The following is a 23,705-nucleotide window of genomic DNA, read 5'->3' on the forward strand; positions in this document are numbered from 1 at the left end:
AAGCTCCTACATCCTCAATCCTGGTAGAAGGAGAATGACTTTGCCTTCTAGGCAAATCTGGTCAGTGAAGGAAGATTTTGAGCTGTTTTAATGAAGAACAAATACTTTCCAGAAAATTAAATAGTTCCATGTTTTCTGACAGCAAGCAAGTGCTCTAAGCTCCTTAGTCTCCTCCTCAAGAGTTACTTGAGGAAGACTTTTCAAAACCAGGACATTTAGAGTAGAATGTTCGATATGTAGAAAGTCATAAAGTTTTAAATAATCCTTCAAAGGAGGAGGAGGAAGTTTATGGAAATAATAAGATTGACTTTATCAACAGAAAAATAACTAATGTGAATTTGAAAACAATTATTCAATTACTATAATAAGATTCTTATATTCATAAATTCTAAATGCAGAAAAAGGAAATTTTTTTTCCAAAAAAAAGGGAATAAAACTGATGCAAGAACATAAAAAACCTTAAATTTTGAATCATTTAAGTGACTACAAACTAATAAGAAAATAAAACAAAACAAAAGAAATAAGAATAAAAATATAGTTAAATATAAAATAAGAATAAGGCAAGGCATATGTCAAGTTAACATATTAGGCAGCAAAATTAAGAAAACAAATTAGAGATTGTTCTGCTAAACAACAAAAACCCACTATGATAAATTGCATCTAATAACAGAAACAGAATTTGTATTATCAGGAAGATTCAGAGAAATAATATGAAGTAATAGTATGAGCTGACACAGTACTAGTTATACTATATAAAACAACAGGCCACAATGCAGCAGAGCACTTAAACATGTGCTGTGCATTTTCCCATAATGATGTGTGGTAAATTGAACACATTTTCTTCCCTAACTTCTTGTTTTATTAGTAACTTCTACTTTTAAGTTACCAATAGCATTTCTCACAGCTTTGCTGCTGGGCCTACTATGGATATCCACCTTTTATTAGATTTTTGTAAGTGTGTCATAACCACCTAGTGAGGAATCAGTGATGAAATTTATTAATTTTATTTTATTGTCAGGAATGGGTGTACTAAGTAAGCTCCCTTCGCCAAGCTAGCATTATAGATGGAAGAATGAGTTTAGGAGACAAGGCACTTTTACAGAGGTGTCTACTTAAATGACAAAACAATAAAGGAGATGTGTCAGATTTCCAGTTGGAAAGCAGCTTTGCAGAAAGGATCCGGTGGTCCTGAGGGGCGCCAAGGTGAACACAAGCCAGCAGGGCATCTTCATGGCAAACAATCTCCTGGGCTGTGTTAAGAAAAGCACTGCCAGCAGGTCAAGGAAGGGGATCCTTCACCTATGCTCAGTACTGGTGAGACACAACTGGAGTACTGGGTCCAGTTTTGTGCTTCCCAGTACAAGAGAGACATGGACATACCAGGAAAGAGCCCAGTGAAGGGCCACTAAGGTGATTAAAGGACTGGAGCATCTCTCCAGAGGAAAGAGCAGGGACTATTCAGCCTGGACAGGAGAAGGCTCAGGAAAGATCTCATGACGGGGTGATGGCGGGGAGTAAAGAACAAAGGCCAGACTCCTCTCAGTGGCACCTGGTGATGGGCCAAGAGGCATTGGGCAGGCAATGGGCACAAACTGAAGTACAGTAATTTTTTTTTTTTTTTTTTTCCTTACTGCAAGGCTGGTCAGACACCGGAAGAAGTTGCACAGAGAGTTTGCAGAGATTCCTTATTGGAGATATTAAAAATCTGACTGGACACTGTTGAGCAACTTGTTCTAGGTGACCTTGCTTGAGGAGAGGGATTGGATTAGATGATCTCCAGGGGTGCCTTCCTACATCAGCCGGGCTGTGATTCTGTGATTTTGAGATGAAAATGAGAGAGACTTAAAGAGGACAGTCCTATTAGGTCAGGTTGTCTTTGCATGTGTATGTAGGTATGTTTATGTAAAGGGTAATCAACTGTAAAGGACTTTCAGAAGTTTCTTGCATTTGTAGAGTCTTTCCATTTACAGAGCTGTAAGCTGAGAGCCTTTAGAAATGGGTTCAGCCAGTTTTCAGATGTCTGAATGAGCCGATATCCACATGTAGTGGGTTGGGTAGATTGAAATTCTTTTCAGACATTGTAATCACAAACTATCACGAAACCTAATAGGATGTTATTGTTAATCCCCAAAAGAAAGGGGGAAAATACATAATCAGCAGGAGAAAGAAGAAAAAAATAAAACAGACTTACATGAGTAACCCAGAATACAGATATGTGATAGAAAGAATCGTGCTGCTCTTTTCAGCTCAGAGTAGCCCTTTCTGCTTATTAGAAAAAGGGTGGAGAAAAGGTAGGTTTGTGATACTTCAAAGCCCATACAAGTGACTAATCCACCTACCAACATTACCAAGTCAGAAAATCAGGTGTATCCTCCTTAATGTCAGCTTACAAGCACCTATATGCAAAAAAAGGGAAGCTTTATTTGTGAAAGGGTGATATAGTCATAACTTAAGATAACAAACAAAGTGTAATCCAGTAATTTTAGAAGCAATCTGTTTAATGTATTTTCCTCACTATCAGAAAGTATACTCAAAACAGTTCTTCCCTGCATCTTACTACTTGCCTGTTGAACCTCTTTCACCAGCAGGTGAGGGACAAGGGCATTTTTTCGGTTTTATCTTCTGTGAGGTCTCAAGGGTCTGGGAGCTGTCTGCTGGCACTACTACCTAAAGTAGTCTGATGACTAATGTGAAACTACTAGGTAAATCAGAATCACCAGACTCTACTCCATTCTCCTCTGTGATATATCTAACTGGATATTTCTATATTTCATCTGCTCTGTCTCTCACCATAAAACTGGTACATTTGTGGTCAACTTTAGTAATTAATGACTGCTCGGATCTTTCCTTGTCTGTGGAAACTCAGCGTTACTTTCTTCCCCTCAAAATTGTCCTACAACCAGACCAATTTTCTTCTTATTTAACAGTGACTCCTGAGATTAGATATTAGGAACACTGGTTGTCAACTCATGCAAAGCAAGCTGTCTGGCATCCCACTTCTTATTTGCAGCAGACAGCTTTTCCTTCTCTAGTTTGATCTGGAGTTTGAGGAATGCTTGGGTGGAATTTGCTCCAGCTCCTCCCCGCAATCATGTAGCAGGATTAAGTACGTCGTTCTCTTCGGCTTATTTCTGTAAACACTTACGCATCTGTTTAACACTTGTGAGTAGCTCCTCTGAGACCCACAAGTAAAGCCAAAGTGACAGAGGATCAGGGTGTGATTTAGGAGTGTGTACAATGGTTGCTTAGATCACCCTCTAATCTAGGGAGGGTAGGTGCTGGTTTATGCTTCTTCTCAGTGGGCTTTTGAATTGTTCTTCCTCTTTCAGCGTTTTAGGTGCTAAATTAAATATAGAATATTCTCTTTTTACACTATATTAACTAGGTTACAAAAAGAACTACTTAAGCTAAGCTGATCTCAGTAGCTATCTGTTCTATTTAGAGAACTGGTAAATTTCAAATAGAAAGAGAAAGATCTTAATTTTCTAGTTTTCAAGTGAATATTTCGCCCTCATACAAAGGAATGGTACAGCGGAAAAGAGCCAGACTACTTACTCGGTCATATGAACTTCTGAAGAGACTGCTGTGTAATCTGCTAGCTGAACCAGGAAAATGTGTTGACCACTTAGGAATCAGATATCTATTATCTCCATATGAAACACCATATGTAGCATTCCTCTGTCTTAGTGTCTTTTTCTGTCTTTTGCAAACAGTATTTAAACTGACTGCTTATTCATTTTCGTATACATACACATACCCACACATATTTTTCCATGTGCATGTACACGTACATAGTGTATCTGTAGTGCTAGCCAGACCTGCTTGGACTTTTAGTTCAGCAGTGCCATCTTCATCTCTCAGCATTCACTGTGATGTGTTCACTAATGTGGACTATTTTGGCATGATATCTAAATAACAGAGAATCAAGAGAAAGCATGAAAGGAAATTCCTCTTTCAATGCCAGGTCAAGTAGTATAACAAAGGAAAAGACGTTGTATTATGTCCACACATAAAAGAAATTCCGAGTCTGCTAGTACCTAAAGAGCTGAATGCAGTGCAAAAGTGTAGAAAAATTGGTAAAATGATGTTGTAAAGAATAACAAGGAAGATTAAAGGGAATACTTGGAAAATATGAAAATACATAAACAGCACATATAAGGGTAACATACATCTTAGCATATGAATAATATTATATAGCACCAAAGCTACTGGCATCAATTTAAATTATTTCTGAAACGTCCAGGGTGATCAAGGAAGCTTAGTATACTGGAATACTGAAAAAAATAGAAGCAGACTCTTAAACAAACTTTGTAATGTACATATACACTCACAGTCTCATCTGTTCTACTTAAAAACATCCTTTCATCTCTAACATAAAATACCTATGTAGTTCCTCAAATTTCTCAAAATGCTATTCTAAGACACCCACTTTGAAGTTTTCCCTAGCCAAGTGAAGACAGCTAGTAACAGCCACCAGAAAGATAAACATGAGGTCAGAACAAAGATTCCACATTTTTTTTAAAGAACTGTGTATGGGGCTTATACAAGGTTGTATGCCAAAATTAAAGTGTTTTTATTATCAAGCTGAGGGTGCTGAAAATAGCTATGGGTACTGTAATGTTTAGGTGGTAAGATGTGTAAACTGAGGTTGGTTAATGCTGGCTCCACTAGTGGTTTTCTTGATTTGAAATGATTGTGCTGATGGGAAGCACACTTGAGCAACCTAACTGTAACTGCAGGCTTTTGGGCGTTTGGGGATCTCTTTTGGTTATTTTTCCTTCTTTTAAGTTTAAAGAAAAGTATCTCTCATCTCTCAACTTTTAAGCTCCTGCTTACCACGTGAAGTCCTCCTGTACACTCACTGTGTTCCTTTACTTTCTGCTTGAAGCTACATCTCTTTCCACTCTGCCTTGAGCAGTTTCCTTTCCTTGTAAACTGCTCTTCAGAAATCCCTCCCTATCGCCATGCTTTATCTTTCTCAGTATAATTTCTATCCACTAAAAATATACAGAGCTCCACAAGATCTTTTCTTGCTGTCTCTATTCCACCACTGTACAGGTTGCAATGTGCAGATTTACAGGTAGAACCAGAGTATTAAAGAACCATGGGCAGACAGAGAAAAAAACCTGAAAAAAGGAGGAGCAGTGTGGAAAGTGAAAGATGGTGATGGGTGCAGACCTTAGCCTGTAGGAAACCAGCAGGTTGCAGAAAAGATTTCCTCTGTGTGCAAAACACTCCTACCACATCTCAGTTATAAAAAATCTTTCTTGTAAGAAATAGGAAAAGAAGAAAATGTATTCGTCAATACTTTGTTCCACTACAACACCATCCACTTGAGGGCACCAGCTAGGATGAAAAAATCTTAGGCCATCTACTATTAGAACGTTGACCACAAACCACCCCTTCCAACCTTCAAACCTTCAGAAAGCTGATTTTTTACTCATCGAAATAATTTTCTAGCTATACTTATTTCAATTACAGTTAGTCCTAGTAGCCTCAGCCTGCCAATGATTAATACTCAATTACTTACATGTTGTTTACATTGTTAAATGTCTGTTATTTTATTTCCTCAATAAACAGAACAAAGAATGGCTTTTGGGAGGTTGCCTTAGTCTGTCAAGTCAATACAAATGTAGACTATTTTAAGGCTGTTTATACTTGATATCATCTTTGCTATAAGAAAGCTGTCTTCTTTCTATTTTTTGAGTGAAGTTTATACTATAATCCTAAGTGCATTAAAAATATGCTACTGGAAGTTATCTGGCAGATTGTACAACACCGTCTACTATTAAAATACAATGTAATTTGCTGTTCAGAATAACTTTTCTTAGCAAAATGTCTCAAGAATGTTTATTCATATTATTTCAAACATATACAGCAAAGCTATTATTGGAGTTTAGAGACTTGGCCAGTTCTTGCTAAGTCAATCGTTTCTGGAAAGGAGGCTGATCCTGAAAACACATCCAAAGTCTAAATAAAGCTGTGACAGCAGGTACCTTCATAATTAAATCTCTTCATTCTTTAATCAGTATTCCTATCAATCTCTGCAAGCTCTTCTGTTGTAATCATAAAGAATAGAAAACAGGTAAGTGTTTAAAGATAGTTTTTCTTGAAGTGCTAAATAGAATCATAGAATCATAGAATCATTTTGGTTAGAAAATACTTTTAAGATCATCAAGTCCAACCATTATCCTAACACTATCAAGCCCACCACTAAACCATGTCCCTAAGCACCACATCTATGTCTTTTGAACACCTCCAGGGATGGTGACTCCACCAGCTCCCTGGGTATCCCGTTCCAATGCCTAACCACTCTTTCAGTAAAGAAATTTTTCCTAATATCCAATCTAAATCTTCCCTGGTGCAGCTTGAGGCCATTACCTCTTCTCTTGTCATTAGTTACTTGGGAAAAGAGACCAACACCCACCTCACTACAACCTCCTTCTAGGTAGTTGTAGAGAGCAGTAAGGTCTCCTCTCAGCCTCCACTAGACTAAACAACCCCAGTTCCCTCAGGCACTCCTCATAAGACATGTTTTCCAGACTCCTCCCCAGCTTTGTTGCCCTTCTCTGGACTGACTCCAGCTTCGAATAAACTTGATTTAAAGTTGAATGCTACCAACCTCATGGAATGTGAGGTGGCTACGCCTATAATGTATTTTCTTTGCTTTAGCACAGAAACAGAGAAATAAGTCAATATGATAAAAACATGTTCTGAGCATCCCAGAGAAACAGTCCACTATGAAACATAAAAGAAAAAAAACAAGGTACATCTTTCATGCTATATACATGCACACCCCGCTTATAAGCCGGAGCATTCTCTCTGAATTCTAGGCATAAGTATTACAGCTGTCTTGACAATTTAATTTTTATATTTTTTTTTTTGTTTAAGGCGAACCTGTACTAGCCTTCGTGCTTCCACAGTACCCTTGATCAAAGATCTATATGCACAGAGAGAACAGGAATGCTAGAATTATTTCTGTTGGAGACCTTAGGCATATGTGACTGGACAGGACATTTGCATTCCGAGCCAAACACACCCAAGTGCTTGTCAAGTTAGATGTAATTTGAATTCCAAAAACCATAAACCAGCCTGTTCAGCAATAAGTGGGGGAAAAAAAAGAAAGAGTGCCTACTATAATCTGATATTGTTATTAAATACAACCCCCCTCCCTGTGCTTAAGCAGTGTTGATATTGTGACATGAATTGACAAAAGCCAGAAAATTCAGCATTAAGCTGACGCCTCATCCTTTGCTCATGGCTTTGTGAAGAGAAGGGGAAGTAGACATCACAGCATGAACTGAAGACAGTATCAGCCTTAGTTCTGAATTTCCTGGCTCTCAGTCTGTTTGCATCACAAACGTAATGTTACTTAAACATCATAAGCTTCATCAGAATTTAACTTGAGGGGAAGAAGACATGGTGAAGCAAACATGCTCATATTGCCTGTGAGACCAAAATAAGTTTTACAACTGTTTTTGCAGCTAAAACAATGTTTAAGGGATTTTAAAAGAACACTTATTTTTTAGCAATTTTTTTCTGTAGTAAATTCACTCTTATACAAATATTATTCACCAAATTTACTTCTCATGGCCACTTGTCGTCTATCAGGTAAATATACATCTTGGTACAGCGTCAAAACTTTCTATATTTGCAATATTTGTTAATTTATAATGGTTCCTGAGGATTTGATATAGTCCATTTATGTAAATCTTCATTAGTTCTGGACTTTACAGGTCATATTGACTACAACCTGTTGTACCAATCCAGCTGTCCCATATGCATATTAAGCCATAGTGAAGATGTGTAATATTCTAAAGAATTTTAAAAGTAAATCATCTTGCTCATTCCCATTGTTCCTCGAGGAGCCTCCCCCTTCCAAAAGCCTACACATGCTATTCTAAGCTATGAAGGAAATATTTGTAGCAAATAGGTGCTTCATCTAGCTATATGGGGAAAATTAATATTCCACATAATCTAAATGATGTTTTAACATCTCCCAGACTTTAAAAAAAACCCAAGAAATCACTTTGCCTGGCTTTTTAAGTATCAACTAGAAAGCCGTGTAGTTTGTAGGATAAATACATTGTGCACAAATATACAGATTTCTTCTGTCTTCCTAGCAAACTCCCTGAGTGGTACCACCACACATCTCTGCTGTGCTTCTCTTCCCATAGATGTTTAGCCTGGTCTGTGTTAGATTAAAGAGGAACAGGAGAGGGGCTTGAGCAATGAGCTGTGCTTTTAGCTTCACCCCTACACAGTCTTGTTCAAGCACAACTAACATTCTCCTAGACATGCCCAGGCACCAGTTGGGGAACAGTATGGGCCTGGGACCATTCCCAGTGAGTACTTTGGAGGCAACCACACATTTTTTTGACAGAGAAGAATTTCACTTGTGGATGCCAACTGTACAGTGCATTTCGGCCTTAAAGTCAGAACAGTACATCCCACTTTGTAGTATAGATGTAACCTAGCCTACATGGGCTCCCTCCATATAGTATTCTCTTTGCCTCAGGCACCACAGATGAAAAGGCAGGAAAGTCTCGTGGGTGATTTTCTCTGTTATCCCATTACAGAATTTATATACCCTAATCTCTCTATGATTTTGTGGGTCTACCTGTTTGAATAAATAGATGTCAGGGTATTTAACCTAGGAGAATGGAGAAAATCACTTCAGATTGGCCTCAGGTTGGAAGGGACCTTGGGATGCCATCTGGCTCAAAGCAAGCCAACTTTGAAGTCACATCATTCTGCTTAGGATGCTGTCATGGCATTTTCTTTGTTTATGGATTTAAAAAAGTCTATTTTATTGTGTTGAAAATATCCAGACAAATTTCACTATCAAAGACTAAACACTGTGTGATGAATCCTTTTACTTCAGGATAGACTACTACTTCACAGCAAGACCTATACATGTCTGAAATTTTAAGTTAGGGGAAAAGGTACAAAAACTACCCAGCATGACTCATAGAAGGACCAGAAAAAACTTTTGTGTCTGAATTTCCTTGGTGTAATAGGGTGGTCTCTCTGCATTCTCAAAAAACCACTTTGCCTCAAGGAAGAGAAAAAAAAAAAAAGGGTGGGGGTTTCAATCTTTTGTTTATAGTCAGTGGCTCTGGAATGGGGGAGCAATGACGTCCTTTGAGGGAGTCACATAAGATGTGTCCCTCTTCACAGGAAGGGTTCCAGATACTCAAAAGCAGAATAATTATCGGTGTTTTTCTTGGCTGAATCTGTTAAACTGTCTAAAGCTATTCAAAATTCCACCATGACATTGACATAAAATATAGAACAGATATTTTTTCTTCAAAATCAAATACATGTCCATATACGAAAACATGTATTTTAATGACAGATATGAATTTTGTTTTTAAAAACCTATTTTTCTCCTAAGAAAAATATTTTCCAATCAAAAAAGTTATTAAATACATTGGAAAGAGTTTTTACCTAACTTAGGTTCTTGGTATAATACTGAAAAACAGCATTAAACAGTTTCTATATGTGTTTTTCCTAGATCATCAATAGCAACGTAGTATGGCACTATGGAATTTTGTGCTCCTCTAAAATCTGTGCTTTAGAATTCCTGAGACTTTTATTTACAGAAACGGGTGTTGAGAAGCTAATGAAACTCATGCAAACCCAGTTATACAGAGTATCATAAAATTAGACAGATATGAGAAACATTTAAATCACAATTTTCAAAATGGAATGACAGCAAACTTCTGAAGATGCAGGACACTGTAAATGCCACTAAATGCAATCACATTCAAAAATACAAATAATGTCTTTTTACTTTCTTATGCTGCCTCCAGCCCTCTAACAGTAGAATATTTCACAAGCTTTTGCTTTTTTATTTCCCAGTTTGTCCCAAGAGTAACAGCTTGATTGGTATGTAGTGTGGGTATCTGATACTTCTTGTGAACAATTTATTGTTGAGCAATAAGGTTGAAGAAACTAGCTCTTAATTTGAATCAGAAAGGAGCTAAGATTTTCAAGTACTTGTAGCTCTTAGAACAAGATGTTTCAAAGCCTATGACAAGCCTACAGAGACTTCATTGGCATCACAAAAATGTTCCAAATAATTCAGCGTATGTGTATGAGTGTGCCTGTGTGTGTACAAGCTGGTGGATGAAACAATTTCCCAGAGCCAAAAATACTGAGGTAACCAATCATGACTATCCTGCATACTTAGATGCTTCTCCTATGTGACTCAAACTATATTGGGGTGATGGGTGGTTGTGTTGATGGTGCTGGTCTACTTTTTTTCCAACACAACTATTTCAACTCCCAAAGACAGAGCCCCCAAAAAAATAAACGACAAAAGTACAGATGTTGAGGATCAGTTTAGCAGCCTGAGGGCAATGGCATTCCATGGCAGAGGAAACTGGAGAAGAGGCAAGCCTATCCAGAGTGCTGTTGTCCTACTACAGATATCACTGCAGTTTAGTTTGGACCAGACTTATCCAGCTGCTCTTCATCCAGCTGCTGATTTGGATGAGTCAGTGAGTAAGATAGGAGTGACTGTATATTTACAGTAGAATTAAGTAATGCAAAGTGGCTTCTCTAGAGTTGGGTACCATCGTGTTGACATTGGTTAAATATTTGGTGAGGCCAAAATGGGCAACGTTTGATAGGTATTACACAACAGAAATTGTAACTAGCTGAAATATGTGCATTGCAGAACTAGTCCAGGACCACCAGTGTCCCTGCCGTTCCAGCATTTCAAGAAGGAACAACAGTGATTAAGACTCCTGCCTATTCTGGGAAACTAATTACGAAAAATGAATATGGTCATTTTATCAAACTCACGAGATAGGTGCTAGATGGTTGGTGTGTTTAATTCAAAAAGGACACGGTTTTTGCCTTATAAATGTTTCACTGGTTAAATGCAAAAAAAATCTAAATGTTTCTAGGAACTTTTTAATGTTTCCTTAATTTTGTCAATGATCTCACTGCTTTTCTTTATTTATCATAACACCACATAATTTGTGGTCGTTGGATTATATTTGGCAGTCATTTTCAGAGCAATTGAGTATTTCCTGATCATTACCAGTTATTTTTCATGCAGACCTTGAAAAAACAGCAATGGATTAATCCTAACAGCATTTAGACAACTGAAAGCAAAAAGTTTAGTCCCATTGAGGCACACAGGATCTCTCAATAGTCAGTGAATATTTTCACATTCCAATTTCTAGACTCAATCAGACAGACTTACCATAGTATATTTAAAAACAGAGGCCACAGACTTATTAAACCTATTAAATGATGGAAGAATTAGCCTCAAACTACTAATGAAGGAGCTCCCATGAAAAAAATCTGCTGGCTAGGCACATTTCTTTCCCTTCCTCTCTGCAGAAAAGGGAATAGATAAAAGGAGAAGGATGGCATTGTACTGCATGGTCCTTTGAGCTATCCATTCTTACCACGTAATGTCATTTTCTAGTTTTATGCTCAAAAAGTATATGACGTTCTAGGGATTTGAAATAAAACTTCATCTGCCATTTGAACCAAAATTTTAAATTAACTTAAACTCTACACACACACATACACCCACCAAAATGAAAGGAAAACAAAGTAGACTATAAATTACGACTCCGAGGAAAATCTTCTTCTGGCCTCAGAATAAAAAGATAGCCCTGCATTAGAGCTATGGAAAAAACTGTAAGAGTGTCCTAGTACATGATTACGTTCTTCTGTTACCCCTCTGCTACCATCCTACCAAGATCATGAATGGATAAAGCAAATTCCAGCATGAAGCATACCTTTGTCTTGCTCACCACAAAGTCAGAAATGGAAAGGAAAAGGATGAGGAGAAAAATAATTGTCTCCTGTGCTTCAGTAAGAAATATAAGGAGGAGCCAAGTAATCACATTTAGCTTTCCACCAGTTCAAAGAACCTCCTTCCCATGTGGGAAAAGGGTATTTCTATTGTTCCTAATCCCATAAATACAAACTGACCAGATAATAGGGTGCTTGGGCATTCAGCAATGTACTTGAACACTAGCAATGGAGCTGCTCATGTGTTTCAAGCAAAGCTCTTGCTGCAACTACTTGCTGCATCAGGGCCACTGTAATCTGGATTTTCTCTGGAGTTACTGTTCCTGCTGGCATATTGTTTCAATTCCTCCTTCAAAAATGAGAGGGAGAAACAAGTGGCTCCCTGTTGAATAAGTAACAGATCTACACTGACAGAAAGACTGTCTCAGACCTCACAGACAGAGCTAGTCTGGGACATCCTGCAAACTTTCCTAGACACTATCCAAAATATATGGTGCCCTGTTTTTCAAATACCACACCATTTATCTGTGCTTTCTGGAAACATTTCAGACAGACACACAACATACCAAGATGATTGCTACAAAATGGAATATTCTTTCTTCCTATCTAAATGAAAAATGATGGCAGCTCTTTCTTTGGAACGAAATTAATGTTCACCAGCACAGCACATGCAGGAAGATCAAGACATAGCTCAAATTACAAAGTGAGTGCAAACATAATGGGAATTTGCATGAGGGGAGAAAGAAGGCTGGAGATGATGTTTGGCCAATGTTCAGATGGGCCTCACCTCAGGAATTAGGCCTGCAATTTTACATGCATATGCAATTTTTCACATTTTTCTATGCTTCAAGTGTCAGGATAATTTTTGAGATTACTTTTGCAAATGTAACATGCTGAGCAAAAAGCATGACACAGAGTACAAAAGGGAAACTTTCATGTATTCTTAGTCTAACTTCTAATTTATTCACCAGATTTCATTCTCATTATTGTATGTTAAAATTCAATAACATTAAGGCTGGGAAAAATTCAGTAAAGTGTCAATGACTTTGCTGACTTAAGGCGCAATGAAATAAACAGGCTTAATTCCAGCAACTGAATACTAAATGCTCAGAACACTTCATGTAAGTAGGACTTAGGAAAAGGCCATGTTATTACTAACTGCAACTGCCACACACATCAGTTTGGAAGGAATTCACAAGCCATCCAGCCTGTGGACAAACTTAGTAATGGAAAATCACTGTGTGAAAGTTCTGCAAACACTTTCCCCTTATATACAGTGGTTTTATTTCTTTGTGAAAGACATATCATACTAGAAATTAATTTTAATAATTTATTTCTCACACAAGGTAAGTATAATATTTCTGTTCTTTAAAAAAATCAGGTTGTTACATTATTTTTAAATGTTACAAACAAGAAAATTATGAAAATGAAAGCAGCGTGGAAGAGCTTTCTCAGTGCCTAACTCAGGTGCATAAGTGGGGCCCTTGGTATCCTTAAGCCTTTTATGTTGTCAATGGAGAAAGAGAGAGAGCTCCCACCAGGGAGTGCTTCAGAGCAAGGATTAATTTTAGTGTTCTGAATTACTGCCTGGAAAAGACCCTTAGAGAAATTCAGAGAAGGTCACCAAGGGTGATCACTGCTTTCTGTGCAAGGAATGAGTATATAAGCTCTTCAACATGGGGAGAACTAGCTAGCTGAGATGTGAATATGACAGAGGCCTATGAAATCATGAATGGCACTGAGAGGGTGAAGGGGGATCAATTTTTTTTGTCTTCTCTTCTATATGAGCTAGTGGTCCTCATAAGCAGCTGACAAATTCAAAATATGGACAAAAAGGTGATTCCTCACCCTATAGCTGGGAAACTGTGGAACTCATTGCCATGGGGCACCAAGGCTGTGAGAAGTTTATACATATTAAAAAATGTAGTGGACAAAATGATAGAAAGGAATGACTTTGCAATTTGTGAGACTTACTACTATCTCTGTCTCAGGAAGTCCATAAATCAGTTTACTGGAGCTTGGAGAATCATCCAGGAGAAAAAATGAATCTGCCCTTGCCCCTTCGCTTGATACCTATGCCTGGCCATTGCCAAAACTGAATGGCAGACTGAAGGTACCTTTGGTCAAATCCAGCTTGGCTGCCCTGTTCCTACATTTCACACCTTTCACAAACTAACCTCCTGGCACAGACAGCAGTGTTAAAGGCTGAATGTAGACTTCAGGGTAAATCCTCCACATGGGAAAGGGTAAAACTCTTGTACATCTGAAGATGACAGAGAACAATTGCAATGAATTCCTAATACTAAAAGTTAAAACCTGAGATGCTAATTGAGGTGAAGGCATTCTGTGACACTTCCCTGACAGCAACCCTGGATGCAGACTGGAGTTCTCTTAGTGACCTTTTTACTTTTAACTGGGAAACATTTGACACCAGGTCTGTGTTTCAAACATCTTTTTGCTGAGTCAACACACACACATTGGTTGATCTGTTCTGGAGGAACTGGGAGGGATAATGGGATTATTTATCCCATCAGTCTCAGTCCTGGCAAACACACAGATGGGAAGTAGTTACTCTCTGGAAATTATTTCTCTTGAGCTTAAACCTGAGATGCCTGGGGAGTAAGCGGACAGTTTATGACTCTCTGTTTTCCTGTATGGCTGGAAGCCAGGCTGTGATCTGGACATAAGTTTAATACTGTCTCTTCTCAGATAAACTCCAAACTTCTGCAGCCAGAATTTTCTGAGTAAGAACAACAGTAAGAAGAAATGTTTCATATCTTTAGATTTAAAAGCATAGTTAAGCTGAAACTAAATAAGGGACTTTGATTCTTTTCTCTTTCCCTGAAAGGATAATGATAATATATTTTGTTGCTTCTGAAGCACTTAATTGATAGAATAATCTCTGTCGGTTACTTTCTTTCTAGCAAATAGGACACAGATTTGAGAGAGCCAGCAGGCCTGGATCACATCTTGAATTCTGTAAGTGCTTTGCTACAGCTTTGGTTAGTTAAGAAGCTATTATAACTAAACTGAATGTAGGCACCTATTTTTACAAATAACTGCTGAAATCCATCTCCAACAGTGGCTGCAGTTTCAGCTGCTTATGACAAAAAACATTTCTGCTAATTTTTGGAGAAATGGCATCAATGATGATTTCCTTCCCTGTCAACCATGATGTAGGATATATATTTGCACATTAGGCAAAATTTTGCCATCTTGAAATTTGTAATCACTGACTATTCCATTTTAACATTTTTGCTGAGGCATATGAGCTCTGTAGCCAAAGGAGGAAAAACTTACTAATTTTGACCAGTAAAATTATGGGAAAACAGGAATCCGGTTAGGTGAAATTGTGAATTAAGAGCCTTTTTAAAAATGTATAGTTGAATACTTTCAATAAATTACAACATGGTTCTTTCTACGATCACCTATGTTTCAAAACAAAAAATTCAGAGTAAAAGAGACATTTCCAAAACACAGTGTATCGCAATCTAAAATAGATGTCTAAGATGGATGAGATGATCCATCTCAGAAGTGCCTATATTCTTGTACTGACTGTGGGGGAAGCCTGGATAATTTAAACTAAATGTATAGCTTTTAAGTGGCTGAAGTTAAGGGAGTTCCACTTCAATTTTCCCATTACACAGTTTCATTTTTGATTCATTTTCAGGGTAATTCTTTCTGTTAGCCTGTACTGATGTCCTCATCCTCCACACAGTAAAGCCCTCAGCTGTAGAAGGAAATGTTTCTGTAAGGTAGCAGAGAAGAAAGGAGAAGAGTTTGAACGTGACTGGCTGTCACAGAGACAAAGCTGAAACTTCTCCAAGGGAGAAGAACAGTTTAGTCTGTGCTCAGCCACGGAGGGATTTTCTCCAGCTGGCCCTGCAGACCATCAGAAGACACTAAAAGTGTCCCCAGGATTTCTTGGGCACAGAGCAAGAGATACTGATTTCTTCCATGGACTTTTAGGCAAACACAGATGAGTGGCACATACTGTGGGAAGAGCTGAGTGTGAATTGGCTTCTTGAGGGTGAAAAAGAACTATATTACAACATCCTGGAGGAATTATGACAGCGTTTCCATAGGCAGCTGTGGACAGACAGTGTGTCAAGGCTATTTAATTATCAATGAATTTATTCTATCACTTGGAATAGCAGGGACAGAGGAGGTTCAGCCATAAAGCATGTTTAGCTCTGCATCTCCGGCAAGTGTCAGTCTTTCCTTGCCACGGTCTTTAGAAGGCAATTTGTACCTGTGACAGTTAACACGTATATCCAGAACTGTAATATTTAGCCCCTTTCAGGTAGATTCTGCAACGCCTCCCTGTCATTTCATGTGCAATGCTTGTTAAATAAAACAGTATTTCCATCTTCCATTGTACTGAAGCTTCAAGGAACAGTTTGAAAAATGTTGACACCAAGAAACATGCTGAGAGCAAGTGATGCGTGTTTCTCTGTTTGTAACATATATAGAATGACACAGTTTCAGTTTATGGCATTGTGCATTAAGAAAAAGTTAATGGCATTAATAAACACTATAAGACCTTTCTGGGCCTCACAATACATATGAAAAATTAAATCCTATAATCCTTATCCTCAGCCAAGTTCATTCATTTCTGGAATCACGTACTTCAAGAAATAATTTAGGCATATTTTTGATTACATAAGGTAAATACCAAAGTGATTCTAGCTCAGACATAACCATGAATGAGGTTAATGTATGGCAAGCAATAATGCTGAAGAAGGAACTGGCAGTAGTACTATGTGGGCTTTCTCTTGCTCTGTGAGACTCACTCATTGGAAGCCATAAAATCTGGTTGATATAACAGAAGTGTTTGTAATTAGAGCTAATGGAGTTAGTTGAGACCACAGGAGGGAGAAAGTAGCTTTGATCCCAGGTGGCCTCATAGCAAGAAGGCTCACAGCAAGGGAGCACTCTGAATTGGAAAATATTAGAGGCATTTGCTGCAAAACCAAGAAGTCACTGCTGGAAAAGACCTAAGAATATAATTTACAAGCAGTACTAATTTAGTTTCCTATATCTGTCTCATCAACTTTCTCCCCAGTCACACCATTCAAAATAAGGATGAGTGTGTTTCTGTGATTTATTTTTTACTGAAAATGTTAATTGGTTCTTACAGTTTATACTGTCTCAGTCAGGAAACTAAAAGGTAGGATGAAGACAAATCTACCAAATCATTCCTGAGGGGAAAGTAACACATTCATTATTACTCAGTATGTAAAAATATTGCTTCATAATAGCTGAATTGTTCAATGTCATAGCTTTTGGGGTTTTCTATTGTCTCTGTTACTGAGTGGCCACTTTGGAAAACCTGTGAAATAGATACTATACTCAGTGAATATCATACTGAGATTTCAACTCAAAACCAGTATTTAGAGACTCTCTACAGTGGGATCATTCTTCTGTGACAGATTTTTGGAACATTACCTAAGAGATTTAAAATTACACATTATTTAAAACCATTTGTGATTTAGACAAATAAACTGAGGAATCACTTCAGTGTAAGCAGATGTTTGTAGGATGCGGGCTTTTTTCATTAAAAATAATCTTCAAACTGTATTTGTACTTACTTTTGTTTTCATCCTCCCACACTCAATAAATGAATGAATTTAAAAGTCTATCCCAAATTATTTGAGTAAAAAGAAAAATATTTAAAAGAATGTACAAATTGAGGAAAAACATGACAAAAAGAGGGGAGGGACTTTGTCTTTAGCTGAGGACTATGGCCGGAATGGGAACTGTTGAGAGGGAGTGACATGCTGTATTCCAAATAGCAAAATCTGCAAAGACAATCCTTTTACCAGTTTCAGCAGTCTGCCGGCATCATTGCTTGAATGTTAAAGAAAAGGGATGGGAAGCCTATCAAAACAAAATTATGCGGAGATACTTCAGGGTGCCTCAGATTCATAGGAGATTTTTGAAATAGGAAGATGACTTCTACTCAGATAAGGAGATATATGGGAGAAGACCAGCAGCTATGATCTAGTCGCACATCTCTGCATTTATGAAAAGGGTAGTAGTGGGGCTGGTCTTTGAGGAGCTCTCAGATAGGAACATTTGGAGAAAAGGATCCACAGCAATCTTTCAGAGGACTCAAAAACACATATGAGGTTCTTAGCAGAGCAAAGCTAGTGTTCTACAAGTGAAGACATCCGTCAGGTTTGGGAAAAACCATGTAGGATCTAGAGGCTGCAGATGAACCTGTGTGTAGACACTTAACAAGTGAAACATCTTTAGTTTATATACTAACCAGGAACAGGCAATTGTAGGAAGGCACAGGCAACTTCAGTAGCCATTTAACAGCATAAATGATGGTGGAATGGAGAGTCACTTGCCTCTACCAGCAGTAAGTGCGGCTGCAGGGTACATGGCTTCACAGAAGACATGGCACAAAAATAACTGTGCTTTCTGAAGAAATTCTTTAATACACTTATTAGTTCATTATTCAGTAAATCTAAAATATTGTTCAAAATTCCTAGTATACAGCCAAAGCCCTAGAAAGTAATAATAGTAATCATTTTCTGAGAACAGTTCAAGCAGAGTTTGAGGCTTGGAAGTGCTCAGCACTTAAAGGGTGGATTACACATAACCAAATAAAATGTTGGCTTTGGGAAGTGGAATGAAGGCAAAGGGAGTCTCAGTGCAATTAAATATAGCATCTTGAAGAAGCTTGTATAATTTTTTACACAGATTGTTGTCAGTCTGTTCTCATGCTGATGACCTCAATATCCTGCATTAGCAGTACTCATACAAGTATAAATATTTCAGCTTTATACTGAGTGTCAGAAAGGCACAAGGAAAAAGACAGCAAACGGGCTGACCTCAGATCACTGCTAAATGCTCTAAGATCTCTGACATTACACCACTGCTGTCACACACATACAAAGAGATTTATGTGTCCATCCAGTCCTTTAACTGAATTTATTAAAGATGGTATTTCCGGCTTAGTGAGAGTAATTGCCAGCTCCATCCATTCCCACAGTTGAGCAGCATTTGGCAAAGATAAAAAGGAATTTATTAGTAAACTTTTTTTTTTCTTTTGGTTTTCTGTGCACCTTTCACTCCCCCCCCCTTTATTTTTTTACCAAATATCAACATTCTCTATGGAAAACAGTCACTTCCTTTCTCTCTGATTAAAATCAGCAGTGAAGGAAGGGGGAGGAGGGGGGGTGGAAGGGAGTAAAGAAAGAACCACCCAGTGCACTGGAGAAAACCTGAGAATGATCAATTAATCTTCTGGTTTCAATCTGTGAGCTGTGCTGTCTTGACATCCACAGTCTTTTATTTGTACAAATAAAATAAACAAATTGGACCTGACTGACCATGCTGGAAAAAAAAAGGTGGGGGAAAATTATCATCACGAAAAAGTTTAGCAATGACAAGAAATCCTTGCAGTCATTAGATAAATTCCTGGGAAATCTGAGATTTTCCAAACATTTTCATGTACCTGGTGCTCTGACTCCAGCATGTTCTACATACTATGGCTTTGATTACAAATTAATCAAGGCTCATCTTTTACATGGGCCATGGCAAGTGCATTCCCAGCATTTAAAAAAGAGGGGGTTTTACATCCCAAACTCATCTGTGATTTATTGCCCTGTGGGCTCGCCTGGATTTAATTTTTGAGTCTGGCACCAATTCCTTAATTGCTTTGGTCAGTTCATTCCATTTCTCAGTTCTGAAGCTCCCCATCTGCAAAACCAGAGGAATGATAAACACACAAACACACCAGAAGTCCTGACAATAACTTACTGGAGCCCCTGGGAAAACAGCAAGGACTTAACCACGGTCTGAGAGAGCAATGGTGTTACTCTGCAAGATCTTGCCAAATTCCCATCCTTCCACTACAAGTCCTGGGACGTCATCAGGGAGGTAATGAGTGCGGGCTCTGACACACTGAGGTGGGAATGTTTTGCAGCTTCTTGCTGCTTCTGACTTTAGTCCAGAGTATAGAAAAGGGAATTCCACCATGTCACCACCTACCCGTGATCTCCCCTTGAATAGCGCACCCGGTTTCAGGTAATTAATTTCAACCTGCTGATAATGCATATTTGCAGTGCCTGGGTTTCAATAGAGATTACAGTCATAATGGAAAGTATAATTATCATTTTCCTCATATTTTAAGAAATTTTTATAAGTGATTATAAACTGTAATTTAAAATAAATGCATTTTATTTCATCTCATTTGATGTTCACTTCAAGAAAGTGGAGAAAAGGAAAAGAAGAAACACAAACAGGTGCTGCGCTGCTTGTCTGGCTTGCCATTAGACAAATAAATATTCCTCCAGAAGAAGGTCCGCTGATACTTACTTGCTTTCCAAGAAAGATCACAGGGCAGTGAATGAGGCAGAAGACCACTTTCCTTGCAGGGGAGAATTTTCCAATATGTGCTTGGCCAGACCAGAAACAGGTTTACACTTCTACCTGATGTCACAGACTCACAGACTGGTAGGGGCTGGAAGGGACCTCTGGAGATCATCTAGTCCAACCCCCCTGTTAGAGCAGGTTCGCTTGCAGCAGGTCGCACAGGACTGCATCCAGAGAGGTTTTGAATATCTCCGGGGAAGAAGAATCCGTAACCTCCCTGGTCAGCCTGTTCCCGTGCTCTGCTACCCTCAGAGTAAAGTTTTTCCTCATGTTGAGGCAGAACTTCCTGTGCTCCAGTTTGTGCTCGTTGCCCCTTGTCCTGTCACTGGGCGCCACTGAAAAAAGCTTGGCCCCATCCTCTTGACACCCAGTCCTGCTGGGTTTGGTGGGTTTAGTCTCTCCCAACCTCAACTGTTCTGTGAGCCTGTGAAAATGGTAGCAGGAATGAGAGTAGAGAAAATGTCTTGAATCAGCTGAGAAAAAACACTAACACTTGTCTTCCAGCATCATTCTGATTTTTTATAATTTTTTGTAATGATTTTTTTCAATGCTTTAAGTGCTCAGCACAAAAGCGTGTGAAACATTTTCCCACTGTCTGGGAGAAACAGAAGAATAAGATGGCAACGCTACCATCAACAGCACAGGCACCAGAAAGGTAGACAATGACACTAGCTTACAGATGGCTTAACCTACACACAGATGGCTGTTCTGATATCTTTGATAGAAACAAAACAGCCTAATTTCTCTCACTCATGAAACAATGTTTATCCTTGAGTAACATTTCCTGTGATCACACTTTCAAGTATAAATATTATTTTGTATGCTGATAGTGCGCCGAGGGAAAAAAATCCTTTTATTCTAGAAGATAATAAAATAAGCAAACATAACTCTTCTAATAGTTTTTTCTTTACATGTCCTGGATTTAAAAGAATGTAGCAGATGCTTTCTCTCAGTTACTCTTTATCAAGAATATTACATACAGATGTATTTCAGAAAGTTTATTTTTCTTTCAACTGAAAACAAAAAAATGTTCCATGGGATGGAGAACACCTCTTTCAAAGCTTGACATGCCAATATTTAGCTGTCATGAGGGAATTTCAGTATATGAATACATAGCTAGGAAACAAAAAAAAAAACAACAAGCTGTATATTCTTTGTCTGAAAACATGCAGAAAAATTCAGAAGTTATTTTCACAGCTTTAAACATAGTGAGAATCTTTGTGACAACATGTGCCTAATTTCCAGGCTGCTTATTTCTACCTGTCTTGGGTTCATTTGCCTGATACGAGATGCTGTTGATCTCTCTCTAAGGTTAAGATTGTTCTCACAATCAGTTTCCCTAGACAAGTCCTCTCTTTCCATTACAGAACATTGTCTGAACGGCATTTGATTTTCCTGAATATTTGTCCATGATTTTTGCATGTCCAGGCCACCAGAAAGTGCCAGGGAGTGGAAAATGCCACATGTCCCCACTGCTGTACTGCTGCTAGAACGAAAGCAAGGAACAGGGCTCTTCAAGAGGTACTTTGCCTGCTGTGGGGAAAGCATCACACATGCCAGTGCTTCTGCAAAGCATCACATGTGTTGTCCCCCTCCTACCTGGGTCAGATAGGCCCAGCTGTGCCTGGATGTGTCGGAATTGCTGTACCCATGCAATGCAAGTATGCACATTTCTGTCTGACATGTCTTAGGTAGCCATGCCTGAGGTGCCAAGGCAACGTATATCTCGAGTAAAAGCGACAGAACAGTGGGTAGATTAAATGGCATGTCAAAACCCTAAAGGAAATGCATGGCAGAGTCAGATGTAGGCTGCTCTGAACTTCTCACTTGCAACAGATCACTCCTTGACTGCACAGCAGTCACTCATCTGAGTGTTGGGGTCCTTGTGCCCTCTGTGGTCAACGCAGACGTCTGTCCTATACACCCTTTGTTTCATGTGCTGTTGTACAATTTTAGTACACAGATATTTGATGACTGGTTTTATTAATTCTTAAAAAACATGAATTTATGCCAGCTTCTATTTAGAGAGGCTCTCCAGAGTCACAGAAAAGAATTGACCCTTTTTGGACTCTTCAGACGAATAAAAGGAAGTGTGTTTACAATTATAACAAGGAAATTACCATTTTCTAGTATGACATAAAAAAGAATTCTTTTTTTCCTTTGAAGACCATTTTAAAATGCGTATGTCCCAGGGTGTTCTGGTGGCCTCCTGCATGTGTGAAAACATCTAAGTTTAATAACTAATAATAAGTATTCTTCAAGGAGTAGCTGTACCAGCTCAAGGAAATAATGTATTATAGACATGCTCCAAAGATGGCAAGATCATTGCTAAATATACATTCTTTAGGACTTTAGAGAAGAAATATATGTTAAAATCTTGTTTCAATTTGTCTGAAATACACCCTTTCTACTGAAAATTAATCTTGTATTTTAATACAACAAACTAGTGCTCAATATTCCTTCTTCCAACACCTTTCTTACTTCAAGGATGTAAAACTGAATATACTTATGACTAGTTCATCTGTCCCCCTCCTCTCTCCCCCCTCGTCCCCCAACACACATTCACAATACAATTCATTCAGCGAAGAGCCTTGAATTTTCTTTCTTCTTTTTCTTTTTTTTTTTTTTTTTAACACAAGGAAAGCAAAAAAAGCAAAGCAAAGCAAAGCATTGAATTCTCATCTCTCATCACACACCAGGAGGTAAATCCTGTCTCAGTGCTGGCCAGCCTGCCCTGAACTTTGGTAGATAATTCTGGTAGTAGCACTCTGCACAGTCTAGCTTCCCTGTGCAAAAAGAGCTGCTGCTTTTTATGCAGCTTGGCAAACTTTATTGAGAGAGCACCAGGGGAGAACAAACCACAGTTTTCATTAGCTCCCACCTTACGGGAGCCCAGGCCCATTCAGAGCTCTGCTAAATCAACTGGAGGTCTTTTGATATCAGAGAGCTTTGAATCCAAGTGTCCGGAGAGAAATCATACGTTGAATGAGAAAGAGATGGGGAGGGACAATGAAAAGAATTACTCTGGAAAAATGTGCTGCTTGTTCTGTGACATTTCATGTGACTTTCTTCAGAGTGAGGAGTGAGCAGCTTGATTTGTGCTTATTGTTTTGGTCAGTCTAGGCTCTTGCACTGAGAAACTGCAAGAACTAACTTTCAGGGAACTGTGAGCGTCATAATTTTATTAATTGCTTTAATATGTGTTTCTTTTGCATGTCTGCAAGCAAATGCAATTGAAAGTTGCAGTTTCTGTGGCATTCCTGAAAATAAATGTGACTAACGGTGAGGACAAAACCTTAACAGAATATAGGGTGGAGGAGAAGCAGTTATACAAACACTAATTCTTTTAGACTGATTCCCACATTTCTGGAAATGTGTGAAAAGGAATTATTACAAATATACTTTGAAAGAAATGTTAATGTTTATTGGATGGATGTTACATCCTTTAAAATACATGTTATAAATATTTTGATATTGTGAAGAAAGTTAATAGAGAGAAAATCACGGAGTTCTGTAGAACTTAAAACGCTGCTATA

This window comes from Leptosomus discolor, chromosome 2 (assembly GCF_034619465.1).
Source record: "Leptosomus discolor isolate bLepDis1 chromosome 2, bLepDis1.hap2, whole genome shotgun sequence".
Taxonomy (NCBI): Eukaryota; Metazoa; Chordata; class Aves; order Leptosomiformes; family Leptosomidae; genus Leptosomus; species Leptosomus discolor.